The following is a 25405-nucleotide window of genomic DNA, read 5'->3' as shown; positions in this document are numbered from 1 at the left end:
AATAGCTACCAAAGGAAATTACTGTCTCAGGGGGTACTTAGGTCAGCTAGGGGGTACAGTGGATAGAATGCCAGCCCTAGAATCAGAAAGACCTGAGTTCAATTCTAACCTCAGTTGCTTACTAGCTGTGTGACCCTGGGCAAGTCACCTAATCCTGTTTACCTCAGTTTCCTAGTCTAGATCATGAATTAGAGAGGGAAATGGCAAACTACTCCAGTATCTTTGCCAAGAAAACCTCAAACGGGGTCATGAAGAGTCAGAACTGAGAGAACAAGCTGCCGATGGAAATTCCCCTCCCAGGAGGTACTTACTCATTGCTCTCAGATCAGACTGCTTTTCACAATACGCCTGAGCTTATCTGATTGACCATATCATTGCAGACTTATCCAGACTATAAATTTATCTCTACTTGGGGATCATGGTGAAGTAAAGACACAGTGCATGAGGTGTTATCTCAGTAAGTAAGTACACCAACAGAGTACACAGAAATTTCCACATCCTAGAGAAAATCCTTTGGAGTAGCCAGTAGCTATACTTTCTCATGTGTCTAAAAAGCTTATTTGGGTCAGATCTTCTACCTATGTAATAAAACAATTTTATCCCAAGGCAACAATGATGTCATTTTTCTTACTTACGTTCTCAATAAACGTTGCCTCTGTATACACAGCAAGATAGGGCATTTTCCTGTGATATAATCCACCTTGTGGCTGTCCCTTGTGGCTCTGATGGTTTCCCTAGTTATAGTGCTACTACAGTTGAGTGCATATTATAGATGCTTCCAGGAAGGAACATCAACCAGTTCTAGGTTTGTAGGAAGAGGGATATTTACTTCTGTTCTGAGATCACAGGGATTTGTGAAATTAGAACACTGAACAGGTGATTCAGGGCAGAGTTGAACTAATATTTTTTCTTGTTGTTCAGTCATGTCTGACTCTTTGTGACCCCATTTGGGGTTTTTGTGGCAAAGATACTGGAATGATTTGCCATTTCCTTCTCCAGTGGATTATGGCAATCAGAAGTTAAGTGACTTGCCCAGGGTCACACAGCTAGTGCCTGAGGCTGGATTTGAACTGAGGTCTTCCTGATTCCAGGCCCATCACTCTATCCACCAAGTCACCTAGCTACTTCCTACTACTCCATTTTATTTCTTAGGCTGTTTGCTGAGGCCGGATATTCATTCTGGTCTTCACTGTACATTATTTTAGTGTTTAGAGTTTCCAGATGGTGGCTCTCTGTTAGTGCAGAGAACAGGCATGGATGGTCATCTTCTACAAAGGCAAAAGTGACCTTGTGGGCAAAGATTCAGGAAGGGAGAAGAGATATCAAACGGAATGTGCATTTAGGAAGAGAAGTTATCAGGTCACCTAAGGACTTCCCCATTGGTCCTAACCCAATGGAAGAAGCTAGGGTGGAAACTGATGGTCACAGGAAGGTTAGGAGGAATGAGGTGTTATGATGACAAATGTGAGAGAGCTGTATTGCGGCTGGTAGACTTCCAAGGTAGGGTCACATTGGCTGTGTACAAAAAGCTATGGCTCCTTGCTCTCTCATACCAGTGTACTAATTAACTAATCAATCAATAAACATTTTTGGGGCAGCTAAATGGCTTGATGGAATGATTGCTGAGCTGGGAATCGGGAAGACCTGAGTTCAAATGTGGCCTTAGACATTTGCTAGCTGTGTGACCGAGGGCAAGTCACTTAACCTCTGTTTGCAACAGAGATTATCTCTAAAACAAGCTGGAGAAGGAAATAGCAAACCACTCTACTGTCTTTGCCAAGAAAACCCCATAGACAATAGGATTCATCATGAGGTTACAAAGAGTTAGACAAGACGGAATGACTGTACAAAAATATTTTGTAGCCACTATACTCTGACCCTCTCTCCAAAAGTTACAGTATCTGGAGGTTCCGCAGTACCCGAAGGGTTCGAAGTTATCTTCTTATTTATAATGTCAATGATTCAAGCCCGAACTGGCTGTGTTTTCCCTATTACTTAGTGCCAGTGATTGGCACTTCACTTCCATTTAATCACTTAACATCAATTAGCTTACATAAGGATATATTTACTCATGAACAAAGGTCCCTGGTACTTTGGCACACTCTCCCTTATACCACTTCAGTTTGAAAGTGGAGCAGGCTCACTCTTAGCTCGGTTTCTACATAGAACTGCTCCTGCCAAGTTCATGTGCAAAGGTGGTATTCATGCTGGATGAGTAGCATGAATTCCCAAAGGTCACCTCCAAAAGCAATGCCTTACATCTTCAGGGCATCAGTGCCATAGTGATTGCAAACCTGAATTCTATAGCACCAGGAACTGAGGCACACTTCTGCCCTCTTGAAATTCAAATTTGGAGATTGGATTGCAGACTTGGCTCTACTCCCTTACCTTAGAATAGAGAAGAACTGCAGAGACCAAAGACTGAGGTTCTTTCACTGGTCCACATTGCCTAAGATAAGAGAGAGGACTTATTTTTTTCTGCCTTTTCTTAAAAAAAATTTATTTACTTTCAGTTTTCAATATTCACTTCCACAAGATTTTGAGGTCCAAATTTTCTCCCCATCTCTTCCCTCTGCCTGCCCCAAGACAGTGTCCATTCTGATTACTCCTTCCCCCAATCTGCCCTCCCTTCTATCACACCCCTCCCTTCTCTCATTCCCTTCCACTCTATTTTCTTGCAGGGCAAGATAGATTTATATACCCCATTGTCTGTATGTCTTATTTTCCAGTTGCGTGTAAAAACAACTTTTAACATTCGTTTTTAAAAATTTGAGTTCCAACTTCTCTGCTTTCCTGAGAGAGGACTTTTTGAATGCTTCTACTGCTAATTGACCAGTCAATAAACACTTGTTTATTACCTACTATGTGCCAGGCATGCAAATATGAAAAAGATAGTCCCTGCCCTATGGGTGAAGACAACACACAAAAGAAAGCTGAAAAGAGGGAGAGAAGGAAAGGCATCTGGCACAGGGAATGATAAAGTCTGAAGGAGGGCAGCCAGCACTCAAGTCTCCTTAAATAGAAATTTTAGGGAGAGATTTTTCACTTTGCTCTCCAAAGGTACCAGGGGTACTCCTGAGGTCTGAATATCGAGGTTGAGGCAATCTTGCAGGATGATGGAGTTCCTGATGATGAGAGTCTCCTTTTCATCAAGTGGTTAGCCAACCAGAATTATCTACTAAATGCCTGCTCATGCCCTCCAATTTCTCCAAGGCACTTCTATTTCATGTCATCACAACTTTCCTGAAAGCATGCTCCCCAGTGTCTCCATGCAGACATGCCATTAGAAGTACTCTGGACATGTACCAGACCTTCCCCTGGGGTCTATGAACTCTTTTTTTTTTTAAGTCAATAACTATATTTCAATATAATTGATTTTCCTTGTAATCCCATGTGTATTGTTTTATAGACTTAAAAACATTATTCTGACAAGGAATCCATAGATTTTCCCAGATGCCAAAGGAGTTCATGATGCAAAAACTGTTAAGGACCTTTGTTCTAGACTTACAAGTGGGCTAATTAGACAGAGAAACTACATTATTCATCTCAACCCTAAGACTCTCAGAGCACTGGGCCCATGGCCAGAAAGATTATTGGATCCTTTAGTAATACCCAGGAAGGATTATAATCACATTGCTAAGACTTCCTGGCAAGGGTTGATTGCTAACATCTTTCTCTCTTTCTCTTGTTTTAAGATACTTGATAATATAATAAAATTTGAGTTGATCTATGCTCTTAAATAACACTTCAAACATGTAAAAACTCTAGGAGAATATTGTTTTAAAATTAGGTTTGGGAAAAAGGTAAATGGATATGGGTTTTCCTCTCCCTGTATGTGGTCTGAAGGAAGCTCCTTGGAGTAAGAAGAAACTACCTGCTGTGTTGCCTAGAAAGACCCAATGACTTCTCAGTGAGTCAAAAAATGTAAGCATCTACTATAAACCACTTAGCACTGTGCTAAGCCCTGGGGATCCAAAGAGAGACAAAAACCTGTCCCTGCTCTCAAACTGCTCACAGACTAAAGTGAAGACAACATGTAAACAAGGATGTACAAACAAGATATATGCAGGAAGAATCGGCCATAATCAGCTAAGCAGTAGCTTCTGGATAAATATATTAAACACACAGCCATGCAAACAGGTGTAGATTGTTCAGTGTAGGATACTAGACAAAGTCCTGGACTAAAAGAACAAAGGAAAGCTGGTGGTGCCATAGTTCACAAAGAGAGTGCCTGGAGTCAGGAAGACTCATCTGCCCAAGTTCAAATCTGGCCTCAGATATTTCCTAGCTGTGTGACCCTGGGCAAGTCACTTAACCTGTTTTTCTCGGTTTCCTGTTCTGTAAAATGAGCTGGAGAATGAAAGGGCAAATCACTTCAGTATGTTTGCCAAGAAAACCTCAAAGTGGGTCATGAAGAGTCAGACATGACTGAAAAATGACTGAACCACGGGAGGGCAAAGCCTTGGATCCAGTTCTGGCTCATCCTTAGTCTCTGAGTCTCAGTTTCACAGTGCTGGTAGGAGAATAATGAGATGACAGGCACAAAATACTCAGGGATCACAAAGGGCTACATAAATGTAGGCTAGGAACATAGGATTTATGGCTGGAAGAGAACTTGTTGCAGGATTATTTCAGTTGTGCCTGACTCTTTGTGACCCCATTTGGGCTTTCCTTGGCAGAGATCCTGGAGTGGTTTGCCATTTCCTTTTCCAGTTCATTTTTACAGATGAGGATACTGAGGCAAACAGGATTAAGTGACTTGTCCAGGGTCACACAGCTAGTAAGTGTCAGGCTAGATCTGAACTCAGAAGATGAGTCTTCCTGATTTCAGGCTCAGCACTCTGTGCACTATGGAGCCACCTAGTGGCTGAGAACAGAACTTAGAGGCCATCTAGTTCAACCCTCTGAGTATAGATGAGGAAACACACTGAGAGGTAGAATGACTTGTTCTAGGTCATCCATCTGGTAAACGACTGAGTCAGGATGTGAATTCAGGTCTCCCTGCTCCAAATTCGGTGTTCTCTGAACATTGTCTCCTCCCAAGCACGAACTTCGCGTATAGTCAGCATTCTCTGTTGTAGTAACCTGAATTGAATGTTTTATGACCAGGAAGAGCAGATCCTCTGTGGTTACTCTGTGAGTAGTGGTCCTGGGACTGTGGAAGAAAGAAGGATGCATCCTCCTAGGATATTCTGCCCTTTGACCGCAACATCCTAGCTAGAAAAGTCATACTGGACTTGCTCAGGAGCAATAGCCTGGGGACTTCTGCTAGGGACAGAGGACAGACCAAATCATTGCACACCTTCTGCAGAAAGAACAGGGATCATCATCACTGTCTGGCTACTGAGCACACCTGGAAGCTTATCTGCAGTGTCCTCTCTATCTAGTCACCTGCTTGGTTAACTGCCTGGCAATCCCTGCCGCATGTGGGCATCTTTTCCTTCTTTTTCATGTCTCAATTTCTAGGCATGTTTCTCTAGGAAGGGGCTAGGGGATTGAGTGCAGCCACTGCAGTTCAAATACACAATTCTCAGCCTGGATCTGTGGACTACATCCCCATTCCCTGTTATCTTCTCTCTGAGGTATTCTGTATCTGGGTTCTGGATAAGGAAGGAAGGAAGGAAGGAAAGAAGGAAGGAAGAAAGGAAGGAAGGAAGGAAGGAAGGAAGGAAGGAAGGAAGGAAGGAAGGAAGGAAGGAAGGAAGGAAATATTTATTAAGCATCTATGATGTGCCAGGGACTGTGCTCTCTGCTTTACAAATATTATCTCATTTGATCCTCATGACAACCCTGGAGGGTAGGTGCTATTATTATCCCCATTTTACAGTAGAGGAAACTGAGGCAGAGTGAGGTTAAATGACTGGACCAGGTTCACAAAGCTAGTATCTGAGCTAGTATTCAAACTCATATCTTTCTGATTCCAAGCCCTAGGCACCTTTCTCTATCCCCTGAGCCATCTAGTTGAAAAAGACTGTTCTACAGACCTTCACACTGCAGAATTTACCCAGGGAAATTCAGATGTTCCACACTAACTCTTGACTGCATCTCTAACAAGGGTCTTGCAAAATACTGGAAAGAGTTCTAGATTTAGAACTAGGAGACCTAGGTCCCAATCCTTCCTCTTCCACTTACTAGCTATGACTTTGGCCAAGACAATTGCCTTATCTCACCTCAGTTTTCTTATTTATAAAATGGGAATAATAATCCTGCTTGACTTATCTCATATAGTTGTCCTGAGAAAAACATTTTGAAAAGTATGAAATACTATAGAAATGAATTGCTAGTATAGTAATTATTAAGGAAACAGCCCAACAAAAGAGCCTAGAGTGGGGCAACCAGGGCTTTGTCTCAGGGTACTGAATTTAGACCCCTTTCATCAAAAGCCAACTCCCCACTCCAAAAAGCATGGAGTGAATGACTGCGGATCCGTGCATAGGAAGGTGCTAGAGGGAATGGTAGGACCCCTACCTAACATGCCTTTTCCATATGTAGCCATAACCTTTCTTTCATAACTTGCTTCCAAACTTCTACCTCAACTGGCAATGGCCAACTCCTCCAACAAATATGATTTCCTTGCTAGTGCCAACATTAGTGTACCCTCTGGATTTAGGGAAGTTGGAACCAGGAATTTCTTCTTCCTGAGGGTACAAAGCATACCCTTCACCTCTAGGAAAGGTATAGGGATAGGAATCATTAAATCTCTGTATGAACTCTTTCTAGGGAAGAAGAAGAGAGAAGGGGAGAAGGGAGTAAGTATATTACTCATATATTTATATGTGCTAAGTGCTTTTACAAATATTATCTTATTTGATACCCAGGCAGGAGGGTGTGGGAAAACTCAAATTTATTCTACCTCTAGGAATGAGTTCCTTGACCTAACCCTGCCCTGGACCTCCCTTTATAATGGGAAGACTCAGAGATTTGTTGGGGGAGAAGAGGGCAGGACTGGAATATCCATAAGGCAGTGCTCCTCCCCCACAAACTTGGCACACTAGGGACCTTCTGTGAGTCCTCATATCACAATGGCTATATGGGTTTTGGATCCATTTGTCAGAGGTTGGGGCAGAAGGCACCATCTGATTGGCTTTTGGGGATTATTATTATAGGCTCCCAGACCTGTAACTCCTACATGTCTTACCTGATACATGGTAAATGCTTAATAAATACTTATTGTCTATTGCCTACTTCTTAGGCCTTGTGAGAGTCCTGGATCTTTTCTCATGTGACTGGGCCTTTCCTACTGTGACTAGGTCAACCCCAAACCTGGTATTGGAGCATGGGAACTGAAGAAAGTGGAGAGGAATGAAATGGATGTTCAATGTATGTAAAGAAACCAGGGAATGGGTGGGGTCCCTTCCCTATTCAAGACCACTCCCTTCTACCACTTCTCTAGGTCAAAAGATTTCATTTCCCCTTAGTGGGAGCAGAGGGTCCTTTATCTCATTCAAAGTAAGATTGTGATAAGATCTTAGGCAGAAAGGCCCAGGGTCTCCCATTGCATCCTGGGTCATCTCCAGTCATCCTGATGAATATCAGGCCACTGGACCCAGATGACTCAGGAGAAGATAGTGAGGTCAGTGACCTTGCACAGCCCTCCCTCACTCAAATCAAAGTCAACTGCAAGTGATGTCATCATCCTGATGTCACAGTCCTCTTTGAGAGAGAAGGACAAACACAAGTGGGAGCAGAAAAGCCAGCGCCTGTCTTCCCACCCATGTATGGTGTTGAGGAGAAATGAGAGCCGGGCTCAGTGGTATGTTGATAAATATTTAGCAACTGAAAATAGGCAGGACACACTCTTCAGCTAAAGCTACATTTTATTCATCACTTTCTGAAGTTTAGACAATCAACAAAACAATAAATCACGCCCTGATGTGTCGTGTTTGCCAGCTTCTCAGTTTCTGAGGTGTAAATGATCACACTGAAATGTGAAATGTCTTCTCTAACTCGGAGAGGAAAGTGAGGTGGGTGGGCATGAAAAAGAGTATAACTTTCCTTCTCCTTGTCTCTGAAGTAAGTCATCCTGGGACCCTTGGATTGGCTATGAACAATCAGTCAATACACATTTGTTAAGCACTTACTGTATACCAATTATTGCGCTAAGCACTGAAGACAAAAGTAAAAATAATAAATAAATAATATTAAAAAAAGCTTAAAATTTAATGAACAGACCAATTAGTACTTAGTTAGCTAATTAATTAAAAGAGAAACCTATCAGAAGGTCAGCTAAGGTTAGAACCCCACTTTCATAGCTGGTATCCTAGAGTCTGTCTTTCCCAATAGAGGATGGTATCCTACAACCCGCCCCCTCTGCCCCCCATCCCTAAGGCTTCTTGTCTCAGGTGCAAAAATTCAGGTAGCATTGTACAAAATTTAGAGTTCTAGTTTTCCTGCTTGTTATCTGTGTGACCCTGGACAAATGTGAACTCTCTGAATTGCAGTTTTCTCAACTATGATAAGTAATAATGATGACAGTAATGTTAATTATAATATATTATATTACGTATAATTTTATATTGTATCATATCATGTTATAATTATAGTTAACATTTGTATAGCACTTACTCTGGGCTGGGCACTGTGTTAAATACTTTATGATAAATCCCATTTGACCCTCCTCATGAGAACCATGGGAATGTCAGAAAAAATTCATTTGGAACACTACTCTATTCTAATGAGTATTAGCCAGTTTGATATTTTATATAAATCATATAGGGATAATTAGATAAGTTCTTAGAGCAGACCTTTGTATAGTAGGCCTCAAACTTCAATGTAATGTTCATTAATTGTTTACTAGGTTATGAAGTTCATTTGTGCTGTCATGAGAATGCTGACAAAGATATCTCCATTCTCTTTTACTCACATTCTGTCCAAACCCAGTATGGGTGGGATGCCTTGATTCTTGGAAAGTCTCCCAGCTTATTTTTGTACCTCTGAACCATTCTCTCATGTCCATCATGAGCAGATGACCATCTATGGCCTCCTTTTGACTATTAAGTAAGTAGAGATGCCCTGTGTTTCACCCAACCTGTTTCACTCTCCCCCCCCCCCCCCATACATCATTTTTGGCAAGGTCTATTGACGAATAAGTGTAGCAGTAAGCAAAGACCCCGACATACACAGGAGGACCTGCTATCACAGGTTCTTAGATCTGCATTTCTAAAAGGAAAGCAACTTTTGAGGGGTCAACAATCACTTTAATCAAGCACACATATCATTCACTTAGTTCATGGGAAAAAGCACCCTGAACTTCAGAGAAAATACAGAGAAATCAAAATCAACAGACAGGGCTTCCAAATGCCTGACAGTAAGTAATACATATGTTACAGATCAACAACAGATAATGTCTGGCCATATATAATAGTTACCAGAAAGAAGCACCAACATCTGAGTTTTCAAAGGGGTTGGGGGGCTGGGCTCTTTAGGGCTGCCCAGAGCCTAGTCTGTCCAGACAAATACTTCCGATGAGTAAGCCTCACCTCACCTCACCTCACCTCACCTCACCTCACCTCACCTCACCTCACCTCACCTCACCTCACAGTATTTATACACTTTTCAGAACCAGAGGGCATCACAACCTTTGAGAACCAGTGCCTCATTAACAATCCATGGTGTTGGCCTTCCCACAAATCTCCCCTAATCCGGCCCATTAATGGGTGGTGAAGATCTTAACTCTCATTAGCATTACAATGAGATTCTGTATTCTACCATGCTTCTTTTACATATTGGGGTATCAAACCCTATAAAAACAAGGTCCTGGTATGAGAAATATGCTGACAGAAGAATAGGACAGTAATTATTGAACCCATTCTTGCAAGAGCTGGTAACCTATGCATAGGCACATTTGTTGAAGGAAAATATATAATTTTTATATCTTATTCTGATTTGCATTTTCCTCCCCTGCTCCCATTGGCTGAGAATTTCAGGGTTTACAACCTATCCAAAAACACCTAAAACCCACCCTCACATCAGTCCTCACCCCTCATTACATTGCACATTTCAGGCCACCACCAACCCCATTCTCCTTTCCTTTATACTTTCTTTAGTAAAGGAATGACAAGTCATAAATACTTTTTTTTTCTTTTTTTTCTTTTTTTATTTTGTAATGTTTAACAATCACTGCCATACAATTGTGATTTTATCCCCCCCACCTGCCCCCCACTCCCCCCCTCGCTCCCCACGACTGCATACAATTCTGTATAGATTCTACATATACTTTCCTATTGAGTATATTTTCACTATAGTCATGCTATGTAGTCAGACTGAGATAAATGAAAGAAATCGTATAACAAATCAGAACATGATACACAAACACATACACATACACAAACATGATCTGCTACAATATGTGAGTGACTTCCATATTTCTCTCTCTGAGTGTGGCAGGCATTTTGCCTTGAGATCCTCCATTGGGATTTTTTTTTTTTTTGGTAAGAAGTTCTTGTGTTATTACAAAAATCTAAGTCTACCAGAAAAAACTCTCACACACTGTGGTTGTTGCTGTGCATAAAGTTCTCCTGGTTCTGCTCCTTTCATTCAGCATCAGGTCATATAAGTCCTTCCAGGCCTCTCTGAAGTCTTCTTGTTCATCATTTCTTATGGCACAATAGTACTCCATTACATTCATATACCATAATTTATTCAGCCATTCCCCAATTGATGGACATCCCCTTGACTTCCAGTTTTTGGCAACTACATAGAGTGCTGCTATAAATATTTTTGTACATGTGGGACCCTTTCCCATTTTTATGATCTCTTGGGGATATAGTCCTAGTAGCGATATTGCTGGGTCAAAGGGTATGCACATTTTTGTAGCCCTTTGGGCATAGTTCCAAATTGCTCTCCAGAATGGTTGGATGCGCTCGCAGCTCCACCAACAATGAATTAGTGTTCCAACTTTCCCACATCCTCTCCAGCATTTATCATTTTCTTGTTCTGTCATGTTTGCCAATCTTATAGGTGTGATGTGGTCCCTCAGAGTTGTTTTGATTTGCATCTCTCTAACCAATAGTGATTTAGAGCATTTTTTCATATGATTGTAGATAGCCTTAACCTCTTCCTCTGAAAATTGACTGTTCATATCCTTTGACCATTTATCAATTGGGGAATGACTTGTATGATTATACATTTGGATCAGTTCTCTATATATTCTAGAAATGAGGCCTTTATCCCCGAGCTTAGCTGTAAAAATTCTTTCCCAATTTACTACATCCCTCCGGATTTTGGTTGCATTGGGTTTGGTTGTGCAAAAACTTCTCAGTTTAATGTAATCAAAGTTATCCATTTTGCATTTCATAATGCATTCTATCTCTCCTTTAGTAAAGAATTCTTCCCTTCTCCATAGATCTGATAAATACACTATTCCTTGCTTCTCCAGTTTATTCATGGTATCAATCTTTATACCTAAATCATGTACCCATTTGGACTTTATTCTTGTGTACGGTGTCAGGTATGGGTCTATGCCTAATTTCCACCACACTGTTATCCAGTTTTCCCAGCAATTTTTGTCAAACAATGAGTTCTTATCCCAGAAGCAGGGGTCCTTGGGTTTATCAAACAGAAGGTTGCTATATTCCTTGCCTACTGCATCTTGAGTGCCAAGTCTATTCCACTTGTCTACCTCTCTGTTTCTTAGCCAATACCAAGTGGTTTTGATAATTGCTGCTTTATAGTACAGTTTGAGGTCTGGTAGCGCTAGGCCACCTTCCCAAGCATTTCTTTTCATTAGTCCCTTTGATATTCTGGACCTTTTGTTTTTCCAAATGAATTTTGATATTATTTTGTCCAGCTCTAGAAAGTAATTGTCTGATAGTTTAATCGGTATGGCACTAAATAAGTATATTAATTTAGGTAGAATTGTCATTTTTATTATATAAGCATGGCCTATCCATGAGCAACTAATGTTTTTCCACTTACTTAAATCTGAATTTATTTGTGCAAAAAGTGTCTTGTAATTGTGTTCATATAATCCCTGGGTTTGTTTTGGCAGGTAGACTCCTAAGTATTTTATACTGTCTACCCTAACTTTAAATGGGATTTCTCTTTCTATCTCTTGCTGTTGGACTTTGTTGCTAATATATAGGAATGCAGAAGATTTGTGTGGGTTTATTTTGTACCCTGCAACTTTGCCAAAGTTGTTTATTAATTCTAGTAATTTTTTACTTGAATCTCTGGGATTCTCTAGGTAAATCATCATATCATCTGCAAAGAGTGATAACTTAGTTTCTTCTTTGGCTATTTTAATTCCTTGGATATCTTTATCTTGTCTAATTGCTACAGCTAACATTTCTAGTACCATATTAAATAATAGTGGTGATAATGGACAACCTTGTTTCACCCCTGATCTTATTGGGAATGCATCTAGCTTATCCCCATTGCATATAATGCTTGCTGAAGGTTTTAGATAGATACTGCTTATTATTTTATGGAAAGTTCCCTTTATTCCTACATTCTCCAATGTTTTTAGTAGGAATGGATGTTGTATTTTGTCAAAAGCTTTTTCTGCATCTATTGAGATAATCATGTGGTTTTTGTTAGCTTTGTTGTTGATGTGATCGATAATGCTAATAGTTTTCCTAATATTGAACCAGCCCTGTAGTCCTGGTATGAATCCTACCTGATCATAATGTATTAATCTCGTGATAAGATGCTGTATTCGTTTTGCTAGAATCTTATTTAAAATTTTTGCATCTATATTCATTAGGGAAATTGGTCTATAATTTTCTTTCTCTGTTTTGTCTCTTCCTGGTTTGGGTATCAAAACCATATTTGTATCATAGAAAGAATTTGGGAGGACTCCTTCTTCCCCAATTTTCAAGAATAGTGTATGTAGTATTGGAATTAACTGTTCTTTAAATGTTTGATAGAATTCACTTGTGAATCCATCTGGCCCTGGAGATTTTTTCCTAGGGAGTTCATTGATGGCTTGTTCAATTTCTTTTTCTGAGATGGGGTTGTTTAAGTATTCAACTTCCTCTTCTGTTAATCTGGGCAATTTGTATTTTTTAAAATATTCATCCATCTCGTTTAGATTATCGAATTTGTGGGCATAAAGTTGGGCAAAGTAGTTTCTAATTATTGTTTTAATTTCCTCCTCATTGGAGGTGAGTTCACCCCTTTCATTTTTAATATTAGTAATTTGGTTTTCTTCTTTCTTTTTTTTAATCAGATTGACCAAAGGTTTATCAATTTTATTAGTTTTTTCATAAAACCAACTATTGGTTTTATTTATTAATTCAATAGTTTTCTTAATTTCAATTTTATTAATCTCTCCTTTGGTTTTCAGTATTTCTAATTTGGTATTTACTTGGGGATTTTCAATTTGTTCTTTTTCTAGCTTTTTCAACTGCAAGCCTAAGTCATTGATCTCCTCTTTCTCTATTTTATTTATGTAAGCATTCAGAGATATAAAACTTCCCCTAATAACTGCTTTTGCAGTATCCCATAAGTTTTGGTATGTTGTCTCACTATTGTCATTCTCTCGAATGAAATTGTTGATTGTTTCTATGATTTCTTCTTTAACCCAACCCTTCTTTAGAATTAGATTATTTAGTTTCCAATTGATTTTTGGTTTCTCTTTCCATGGCCTTTTATTACATGTAATTTTTAATGCATTATGATCTGAAAAGGATGCATTGATTATCTCTACCTTTCTGCACTGGATTGTGAGATTTTTATGTCCTAGTACATGGTCAATTTTTGTAAATGTTCCATGTACCGCTGAGAAAAAAGTATATTCCTTTCTATTCCCATTTAATTTTCTCCAAAGATCTATCATATCTACCTTATCCAGAGTTTTATTTACCTCCTTAACCTCTTTCTTGTTTATTTTGAGGTTGGATTTATCGAGTTCAGAGAGGGGGAGGTTGAGGTCCCCCACTAGTATAGTTTTGCTATCAATTTCTTCCTTCAACTCCCCCAACCTCTCCTCTAAGAATCTGGATGCTATACCACTTGGAGCATACATGTTTTAGTCTATGGTGCCTTTTAGCAGGATATAGTTTCCATCCCTATCCCTTTTGATCAGATCTATTTCTGCTTTTGCTTTGTCTGAGATTAGGATTGCTACTCCTGCCTTTCTTACATGAGCTGAAGCACAATATATTCTGCTCCATCCTTTGACCTTTATCCTATGTGTATCCCTCCATTTCAAATGTGTTTCTTGTAAGCAGCATATTGTTGGATTATGGCTTTTAATCCATTCTGCTATCCGTCTCCGTTTTATGGGAGAGTTCATTCCATTCACATTCACAGTTATGATTACAATCTGTGTATTTCCCTCCAACCTCTTTCCCACCATTTGTGCTTTTAGCTCTCCCGTCTCCCTTCCCCTCCTCAATAGTATTGACTTTTCTCCCCCTCCTCCTGCAGCCTTCCCCTCCTTCTTTTGACCCCCCTCCCTTTTAGTCCCCTTTACTCTTATTGCTTCTTTCCTCCCTTTTAGCCACCCTCCCCTTTCTTCCCCCTTCCCCTCCTACTACCTATAGAGCTAGTTAGGCTTATCTACTTAAGATTATTGTTCCCTCCTTTGAACAAATCAGATGAGAGTACCTCTCAAACAATGCTCATCTCCCTCCCCTCCTTCCCTCTACTATAGTTTTGTACTTCTTCCTGTGATATAATTTGCCATTTTCTGCTTCCCCCTTTTCACACCTCCTATTACAATCCCTTCTCATACTTAAATCATATTTTTGACATGACATCATTTACTTTATGCCCGTTCCCTCTACATATATCCCTTTTATCATAATAGCTGCACAGTTCTCAAGATTAACAGGTATCATCTTCCCTTATAGGGAGGTAAACAGTTTGCCCTAATTGAGTAGCAAGTTTTTGTTTTTGTTTTTTCCCCTCTGTTTACCTTTTTATGATTCTCTGGAGACCTGCATTTGAAGATCAAATTGTCTATTGAGTTCTGGTGTTTTGGTCAGGAAGCTCTGGAAATCCCTTATTTCGTTGAATGACTTTCTCCTTGCCTGAAATGTTATGCTGAACTTTGCTGGGTAGTTGATCCTTGGTTGAAGTCCCAACTCCTTTGCCTTACGGAATATTGGGTTCCAATTCTTTCGATCTTTTAATGTAGAAGCTGCAAGGTCCTGTGTGATCCTGACTGTGTGTCCTTGATATTTGAATTGTTTCTTTCTGGCTGCTTGTAGTATTTTCTCCTTCACTTGATAGCTCTGGAATTTGGCAACTATATTTCTTGGGGTTTTGAGTTTGGGATCCCTTTCGGGAGGGGAACAGTGGATTCTTTCGATGACTATTTTGCCCTCTGAGTCTAGTACTTCTGTACAGTTTTCCTTGATGATTTCCTGGAAGATATTGTCCAGACTCTTTTCTTCATCATGGGTTTCTGGCAGGCCAATAATTCTTAGATTTTCTCTCCTGGATCTATTTTCCAGGTCAGTTGTTTTTCCAATTAAATATTTTACATTTTCTTCTATCTTTTCATTCTTTAGATTTTGTTTGACTGATTCTTGTTGCCTCATTGAGTCATTAGTTTCTACTTGCCCAATTCTAATCTTCATCGTAGTGTTTTCTTCAGTTAGCTTTTCCATCTCCTTTTCCATCTGACCAATTTTTTCCCTTTAAGGAGCTATTTTCTCCATTTAATTTTTGTACTTCTTTTTCCATTCGACCAATTTTCCCAGTTAGGTTTTGGGTTTCCTTTTCCATCTGATCAATTTTCCCAATTAGGTTTTGGGTTTCCTTTTCCATTTGATTAGCTCTTCCTTTTAGGGAATTATTCTCTCCAGTTAATTTTTGAACTTCCTTTTCCATTTCTTCAATTTTCTTTTTCAGGGTGATGTTCTCATCAGTGAATTCTTTTTTTTATAGTTTTAAAATCATTGGCCAGTTTTTCTTTTATATCCTTCTTCAGACGTTCCAGGTAATCTAGTTGTGCTTGCGAGAAATTCATAGTCCCATCTGAGGTTTCAGATGGAAGTACAGTCTCAGCTCTAACCTCTTTGGTGTTTGTGTTTTGGTCCTTATCCCCATAGAAAGATTCTATGGTTTTTTCACTTTTCGTCTGCTTTTTCTGATTCATGATGTTGGCTGAGTGTTGTAGCTTTTGGTTCTTTCAGTCAGAAGGTACAGATCTTTAAGTTGAGCTGATGTGTGTCTAGGCTAAAAGCAGGCTTTTGTTTTTTGTTTCCCTGATCAACCCTGGGGTTAGCTTGTTAGGTATGTGGGAGGGGTGGTCTGTCCTCAGGATATCTCCTCAGCTGACTTGAGGCAAAGGCAAGGTCAGGGGATGGTGATCCCAGCTTCCCTATTGTCTTCCCTTTTCCCCTGGAGGGCTGGGGCACGCCTAGAAGCTAATGCGTGTTCCCGCCCCTCCTGGGGCTTGTCTCCCGGCTCTGAGGCTTGCCTGGGTCTCAGTGCGAATTTTCTCTGCCCTGGGTCATCTGTCCCTCCAGCCGTCTCCGCTACCGTAGGAAGAATCTCCCTTTGCCACCTTTCCAGCCTCTGGTGTTATGAGACCACCCGCCCCTTTCTGCTGTTCCCGCTGATCCAGGATTAATCTGGGGAAGAATTTTATGGTTCCCTCACAGTCATCAGGGGGGAGGAGAGAGCACTTACTGATCACTCTGCCATCCTAGTTCCTGGAAGTTCAAGTAGTGACCCACCGAAGTCCGTCTTCAGGCTGAAGATTTCAAGGGTTGCTGCGCTGATGTCTGGCACTCAGCAGCTCTCACCGGCTCGGCCTGGCTTATCTCCTGCTCCGCTGGTCTCGCCCGCCACTCTCGGGCTCCTCTGGTCCCCTCCGCCCTGCCGCGCCGACCGCGCTGCGCTGTGCGCTAGGGTCTTACCCCCGTGGAACAGATCCCTCCCGTGGACCCTCCGGTCCAGCCTGGGCTCCGAATCCATCAAAGTCCGTCACCCACTGGATTCTATACCTCCAAAGTCTGGTCAGACTCTCCCCCCGGAGATATCCAGAGGAGTTTTTCCAGGAGCTTAGGTGAGTCGTTGCTTTCACTCCGCCATCTTGGCTCCCCCCCCCCATAAATACTTTTAAAGGAATTTTCTCAGTTGATAAGAGATGAACCCAGAATATCTGAGTTTCCTTCACCACTAACATAAGAAAAATCCCACTCTTCAAGATAGTGTTGTGAAATGAAGTTCTCCTCCTACCTTTGGGGTTGTTAACAGAAAAGAGACAATTTCTGGATTTACTCAAAGAATAAGGAAGAAGATGTTCCCCTTTAGATATACTGATAAGCAGGTGCCCACATTCTGTTGAGTGAAATGTTAATCAACATCCCCAAGACGTCTCCTCTAATCAATTTATTTTCCTGCACTGAGCAGCAAATAAAAGATTTTCTGGTATTACTTTATTACATGATTTCTGTGGAAACAAAAGTTCAATTCATCTCTTATACTAGATACTAGGGGCATCTCAGATCACAAGGAAGGTCTGGGGTCCTCTTCAGTAAAGAGGACCATGGACATTTTAATAAAGTGCCACTGTCTCAGAGCTCTGCCTTAGTGATTTTTCTTGAAGACTGGGCAATTATAATCCCCACAGGAAGTAAGTGTTGTTATCCCCATTTTACAGACGAAGAAACTGAGGCAAACTGTAGTTAAGTGACTTGCCCAGGGTCACACAACTATTAAGTGTCTGAGGCTGGATTTGAACTCAAGTCTTGCAGATTTCAGGCCCAGCTCTTTATCCAATATGCCACCAGTTGTGTGTAAAGTGAAGCAGTTGTACTAGATGACTTCTCAGGTCCCTTTCAACTCCAAATCCATAGTCCTACGATACTGATGATGAGTCTGCTGAGGACATGAAGAATAAGGAGAGTTGACTACACAGGAGTGAACACCAGACCACAGCAGCTGAGCTGCCACATAGTTGCTGTCCCTGCCCATGAGAGGTGATGTCACTGCCCATGAGAGGTGATGTCACTGCCACGGGCATAAATAAAAAACGACTCATAAATTCCTGATAGGAATTTACCATCGTCCAGGATCTCTCCTCTTGGGTTTAAGTGGGCAAGTACATATTTGCCTCTGTCCTGTGTTTCGGTTCCAAGAAAAGCCTTTAACAAGTGCCCGATATACTCACAGAAATTCTCCAGAATAAAGTTAAAAAGGTGTTGGGGATTATGGGGTACAGGCTCTGGAAAACCCCTTGAACTCTTCTTGAATTTCCCCACTTGATCTGGCTTTCAACTGAGGTTATAATTTTCTCAGCTGGTCTTTATTATCGCTATGTCCAGTTCTCTGTTACCCTTAACCTAATCCAGGCTTTCATTGTCTATTACCTCCAGATTGCCTTCAGCTGCTTCCCATCCTACATCTTTTCTAAACCCCATTCTTTGGGTTCCAGGTTTCTGATCTCTAGTAACCCCAACTACTGGCCACTCCCATCATTGGTTGGTTGGTTGTTGTCCTTTGTTTTCGAAGAGGACCAAAATGACATCACTTGCTAGAGTAAAGTTTCAATGTGTCCAACTGTGGCTGATCAGACCAAGATGAGCTGGCAATACTCTACCACAGGTCGGGCACAAATAGTCCATGTGAACATTTGGGGTGGACACTCCAAATTTGTGCATCCTGTGTTTCCTTTGAGCTGTTTCAGTTCTGCTTTGCTCATACAACACAGCACCTACTCTGATGTGGGCACACTATGCTGCACAGTCCTATGCTAGTGTCTCCCATGCCACACAATCAATTCCAAAGTTCTTAAGAGAGACCTTGAGAGTGTCCTTGTACTGCTTCTTCCGACCGACATGAACACTTGCCCCATGTGAGTTCTCCCATAAAAGTCTTTTTGGCAAGCATACATTTTGAATTTGAACAATGTGGCTAGCTCATCAGAGTTGCATTCTCTGAAGGAGAGTTTGAATGGTTAGCAGTTCAGTTTGAGAAAGAAGCTCAGTGTCTGGTACCTTATCCTGCCAGGTAATCTTCAGAATCTTCCTAAAACAATTCAAATGGAAGCTATTCAGTTTCAATGTCTGCCCTAGACCCCTCCTCCCATCACCCCAGACTATTTGGCCAACCCTAGATCCCTCCCACAGTCTTTCTGAATATAAAATCCATCTTGGCCTCCATTAAAGGGCTCAGATTCAATCTGGCTGGCTTGCACTAGTGACACAAATGTTTAGACTCCTTAAGAGTCTGGCCAATATGGCGGATCTTTAATAAACTATCTTTACTGAGAGAAAGCTTGAGTTGAATTCATTTGGGCAGAACCTATGCATCATGATTTTGGGGTCTCAGCACTCCTAAACCTCAACATGGAGATGACTCTTATACTGACTCTTTTATAGGTTAATATAAAGGGTGGCTCCTCCCCAAACGAAACATCCTAAAACAAAAGGATATAAGCAAATTCTCTTGGAGGCCTCCCCTACTAGTGAAATGTCCTTCGGGAACCAAACAATTCATCTTAGGGGCAAGCCCTTAGGGGCAATCACTGGACCAATATTTAAGAAAAAGCTCTAGCTGTGCTTCACTCCTGACTCTCTTGCCATCTCCTTTAGGTGACCTTGCTAGCCACCTTCATGACCTGGAGAAACTTTTACCCTGGGGCCCCACTTTTCTGTTTGGTGGCTACTTTCCCTGGCCCACAATTGCAGGAAAAGCTTCAGCCATGCTTTACTCCTAATTTTCTGTGCTTTCCGTCCATAGCCTCATCAGCTCCCTTACTCCCTCTTCCTTTTTCCTTCCCCCTCTCCCATTTCTGGAATCATAGACCATTATCAAATCAACTCTCCCATTGTTCCTGGATAGATTGTGTCAATCTAATACCCAATCTATTCAGCTATTCTTGTAACTTTCTGGACCAAAGTACCCTTCTTTGGCCACTACTCTAATTTGTGCAGTTGTCTATCTTCTGTAGAATATAAATTTCTTGAGGGCAGGGTCTGTCTTTGCTTTTTGAGTTTGAATTCCAGTACTTAGCACGTAGAATGGTTGGAATATGGTAACTGATTAATAAATATTTTCTTTGTTTCTTCTTTTCTTCCTTAATCTTCTTTACAAGATGGCAATATGGTATCCACCCTCTTTATAAAGAGATCCAATCAGAATTCCCAAATGAAAGTTAATAACCCTGCAAGCTCATCAAACTGATTGCAGAACTCCTTCAATCAGCCTCCCTACACAAAGATATGTGAGTGACATCCTTTCAATATAACATGAGCTACAATAACCGGTAACTAGTTTTACTGGCAGTGGCAATAGTTTTTCTATATTGTGCAGGTAATATACTTATTTTTTCTTTGAGTCTATTTATGCCTATTAATTCTCAGACCCCTAATCATTTTTTTTTTTTTGGAGATTTAAAGGTGAGTCTGATCTTTACTTCCAACATCGGAAACCAACATAATAGTTAATGAACTGAGACAGTATTGATCTGGATATACTTACATAATGGCAGCTTGTTTCAAATAAGCCTTAGAGGGAAGCTCTGTTGGATTGGATAGTCATTAAGTTATTATGACTGTCAAAGCTGATGTTGTCTTGGGATGAAAAAAATCAACAAGCTATTATTGTCTGGGAGAGTAGTACCTAAGTAGTATGTTTCTCCATTTAGCTGCAAATATAAATTCATATAAAGAACCAGTAGAGGGAAGATTTCAAAACCAGGAAAACCTGGATTAAAGTCCTGCCTCTGACCTGGCTGTGATGAAAGTATTTTGTAATGAATCTTTTGCCCTCAATTTCTTTAAAAACTGAATAGATGCTCAACTTTCTACAATAATTTGTAAAAAGCTAAGGGTCAGGGTATGAACTAATTAGCTTCTCAGTTACTCTCTGGCTAAACAGATTTCATTTGATTGATCAGGGAATTTTAAATTTTGAAATACGATAATGTATTTTTCTAAACAGAAATCACCCTTAAATTCCTGGAGAGTCAACGGGGAGAAACAATGAGAAATTTAATTCTTGATGGATAAATGTACTGATTTTCAAATAAGACTAGAAAACTATAAGGAGAAAGTAGAGACTAGTATTTGTGAAGATGGAGGTAGGGGAAGAGCCACCCCCTCCATTATTTCTCTCTCCCTTGTCTTCCCCTTAGGACTTATTTTGAAAAGACCTTTCAAGGCAAATAGAGCTGAAACAAGTTTCATGTGACCATTCTCTGAGTACCTATGAGCAAAAGAGACCAGTTGGAAAACTCTGGGAGAAGTTTGTCCTTCATGATGATTATTTCCTTGAGCAAACTGTGGAGAGTTATTTGCTGAAGTATTTTGCTAGCAGGAGATTACCGATCTGAACAGGAAAACAGACTCACTCCAATCTGCCACAAAATAGAGTCGAACATCTTCTGTCTGTGAGAGTATAGAAAACAAACTCTTTTTAAAAAAATCCAATTTTAACTCTGTCTTGTTTAAGTATTGCAAAAGCTTAAGGTCCATTAAAGTTTTGAGGTGCTGGTGGAAATTTTATCGTTTTTTAATTCTATCCCAATATTATCTAACAGATCTGTTAGGAATGATCTTCTCATGGAGGTGTGTGTTTCTTATACACAGGTTGTAAGAATGTCATGACCTTGAAGTCTTTCAGATTTGGCAAGAAATCCTCTTGGCAGATTTAACAGAAACTTGTACTTTTACAGGTCTTCCTTTCATAACTATCAGGCAGCTAGATGGCACAGTGGATAGAATACTGGGCCTGGAGTTGGGAAGACCTGAGTTCAAACCTGACCTCAGATACTTACTAGCTGCATGACCGTGGACAAGTCACTTAATCCTGTTTGTCTCAGTTTCCTCATCTGTAAAATGAACTGGAAAAGGAAATGGCAATCCATTCCCCTTTCTTTGACAAGAACACCCCAAATGGAGACTGAAACAACTGAACAATAACTTTGATAACTATCAGGCACTGTGCTAAGCAATGATGAGACAGAGACAAAAATAAAACTGAGTCTGCCTTCAAGAAGCTTATACTTGAATGGGGGCATAAATATGCACATTATGTAAGTTTATACAATAAATACAAAATAATTGAAGTCAGATGGAATCAGGAAAGGCTTCAGGCAGAAGATGGTTCTTGGACTGAATTTAAAGAAAACCAGGAATTCTAACAAACCAAAGTTAGGAGGTAGTGAATTCTGGGCATGGAGGAAATAACCACTATAAAAACAGGGAGCAAACAGACAAGGTACACCGTGTGAAGAATAGAAAGAAAGCCAGGGTGGCTGAAATGGAGAGGTAGGAAGACCCCAGGTTGTGAAAAGCTTTAGATGTCAGGAATAGTCATTTCTTTTTGATCCTATAGGGAATAAGGAGCCACTAGAGTTTGTTGAGGAGAGTGAAATAGTCAGATCTGCACTTAATGAAAACAGACTTGCTAGCTAAGTGGAGAATAAATTGGAGTGGGGAACAACTTGAGGCACAGAGAGCATTTAGAAGGCAATTGCAATCCATGTCTGAACTAGATTTGTTGCTATTTGGGTACAGAGAAGGAGACGTAGACAAGAGATGTTGAACAGATAGGAATGATGAAAGTTGACAACTTATTGGATACATTGGGTGAATAAGAATGATAGTCAAGGATAACACCAAGGTTGCAAATCTGGGTAATGAGAACAATGATGCCCTTGGCAGTAATAAAAAGTATTGAAGGATGGGTAGGTTTAGGGAGAATAATAATGAGTTCTGTTTTAGATATAGTGTGTTTGAAATGCCAAAGGGACATCTAATTCAACAAACTAGAGCTAGAGAAGCAGGATTGGATTGGAGCTCAGAAGAGGTGCTGGGACTGGAGATACAGACTGGGATCCATTTGTGTACAGATGATACTGAACCCACTGGAGCTCATGAAGTCACCAAGGAAGGCAGTAGAAAGAAAAGAAAAGGACCAGTTTAGAACTTTAGGAGATATCCAGTTAGTGGGTATGACATGGATAACAGTTTTAGGAAGGAAAATTCTGAAGGAGTGGGCAGATAAGTGGGAGGAGAGCTAGGAAAGAGCAGTGTCACAAAAACCCAAGCAAGAGAGAGTATTTAGGAGGAGAGTGTGGTTAGCAATGTTAAATGCTGCAAGGAAGTCATGAAGGCTGAAGACCTCCACAAACTCATACAACTATCCTGAAAATAAGTAGCAACAAGAGAAAAAGAAAGTACCCAATAAAAGAAAAACCAAAGAAGACATACATCTGCCCTTCAACTTTACATTTTTCTAACTACAGAATACATGGAAATCATGGATATCCCTACTTTCATATGTAAGGATGTATTAGAAATGGTTCTTTGTTCTATCCTGTCTCTTTCTTTTCCACTTTGGATTTGCAATTCTTTCTTTATTAATTTCTTTCTTTCCTTCTTCCTTCCTTCCTTCCTTCCTTCCTTCCTTCCTTCCTTCCTTCCTTCCTTCTTCTCACTCTTTCTTCTTTTTTTGTATATAAGTTGGCACTGTGGTACCAACAGAAGAGAAATAACTCTTGAGTCAGGGGATCTAGCTTCATATTCCACCTTTGATTCTTACTCTTTGCATGACTTTGGGCAAGTCACTTAATATCTCTTGGCCTCAGTTCCCTTATGTATAAAATGATAGGATTGGATGGAATGACCTTTCCTCCTTCCAGCTTTAGATCTGTGATCCTAAGTTAGCTAATTATAGAGAAATTAGGTGTCTTCTTCAAGGACTCAAAAAATTCACTGTGGAAGTAAGTGAGGTATAGTCTTTAGGAAAATTTTGTGGATTGTGTTCTTCCAGAATCTTGTCTAGGGTGCATAGACTAATTTTGCATAATGTCTTCTTTTATATGGTGTTGGATATTGGTCTGTTCCTAGTTTCTGCCATACTGTTTTTCCAGCAGTCTTCTAACCATGTTTTGATCCTGGATAAGGTTTGGACTCAGAATTGTCAGTTCATCCAATAAGTCTTCATGTCACCATTAGGGTATATCTCAGCCTGACAGTCAGGTAGGGGATATATATATACATATATACACACACACACAAATATATATATAGTATATGTGTGTATGTGTGTGTATGTATATATACATATATATGTGTGTGTATACATATATACATATATATGTGTGTGTATACATTCATATGTATGTATATATATCTCAAGGTAGGAAAACAATGTGTCCTTCAGAAGAGTCCTGCCACCACCTTCACAGGAATCCTTCCTATTGCTACTAGATATTCATCTAGGACTGATTCAATAATCACAGGTGCCACTCAGGAGTGTTATTATGACTTTAGAATGCCTTTCATAGTCATTCTAGTAAACAGTCTCTGAACATGGAATTGTCACCTCAGTCTAGGTTAGTGACTGAGAGGCATGCGTCATCTCTCAGGCTTGTAAAGCACAGGGTTCCTAACTTTCTCCACTGACTTGTTAAGTCCTTTTATGGAGTTCGATGGCCTCTCCCTTGTAGAGTCTCTGGTACATCTGAAATAATTATCCCTAGGCAGAACTATGAAGTAGATCAAGTTTGTTTTCAATGATACCCTTTTCCATTTTTAGAACCATTTTAATTTTCTCACTTAGATGTCCAGAATGCTCATGTTGTCATCGAATATCAGAGGTTCTTCACTGTGCCATCTTCCTTCTCTTTTCTCTTACTCATATAATGTGGTATGCTCTGGCCCTTCTTTTTGAGGGTTAGGCCTGTTATATTCAAGGTTCTCGGGTACATGAGGGCTTTGAGCATTTCTCTGCTACTGGTCTAAACCTATACCAGCCATGTTTTCCCCAATTTGTTAGAGAATCATTACCTGTATCCCTAATTCTATTAAACAACTTATTATCAATTGACTTTTTTAAAAGAACATTTCCTTCAAAGATATAGAAAGAACAAACATACAAATATTTTCTCCAACAACTCTAGAGCATAATTGTCCCTACACAACCTCAGCCTATAGTGAGTGGGAATTAGGTTCAACATTTAGCTCAGTTTCTCGAAAGCATTGATCTCATTAAATCCACATGCAGAAGCAACACAACTTCCAGATGAATTCTAAGGAGCCCCAAAGATCACTCCTTAAGATATCTCCTTGCTTCTCAGAGCATTGATGCTATACTGTGATAAACCCAGTCTAGATTCTGACTTCCAGACGGTTTGTTTTCCCAGCTGTTGAAACTCCCAAGGTTGGAGACGTTACTCCTTATACTTAGAGTAGAAAAGAATACATGAAAAGATTAAATAACAAGACCCAATTCCTTGGGATGCCACAAGGCCTCAGAGGTGAAAGGAGGCCCGGAATCCCTGTACTTCACAGAATAAAATGAGATTATTCTCTCTGTGAGAGTCACTGAGATCCTAGAGATGTGATTGGAGCAAAGACCAACCAAAGTTGACTCAGACCTTTAAAAGATGATGACAGTTTTAATTATTCAGCTAACAGAAAAAAGATCCTTCAGCCACATGATCAGCCACTTGGAACCATTTATAGAAAGTTCATTCACGCTCCAATCTTTCCAA

This window comes from Notamacropus eugenii, chromosome 1 (assembly GCF_028372415.1).
Source record: "Notamacropus eugenii isolate mMacEug1 chromosome 1, mMacEug1.pri_v2, whole genome shotgun sequence".
NCBI classification, from domain to species: domain Eukaryota; kingdom Metazoa; phylum Chordata; class Mammalia; order Diprotodontia; family Macropodidae; genus Notamacropus; species Notamacropus eugenii.
Note: the sequence above shows the minus strand (reverse complement) of the source record.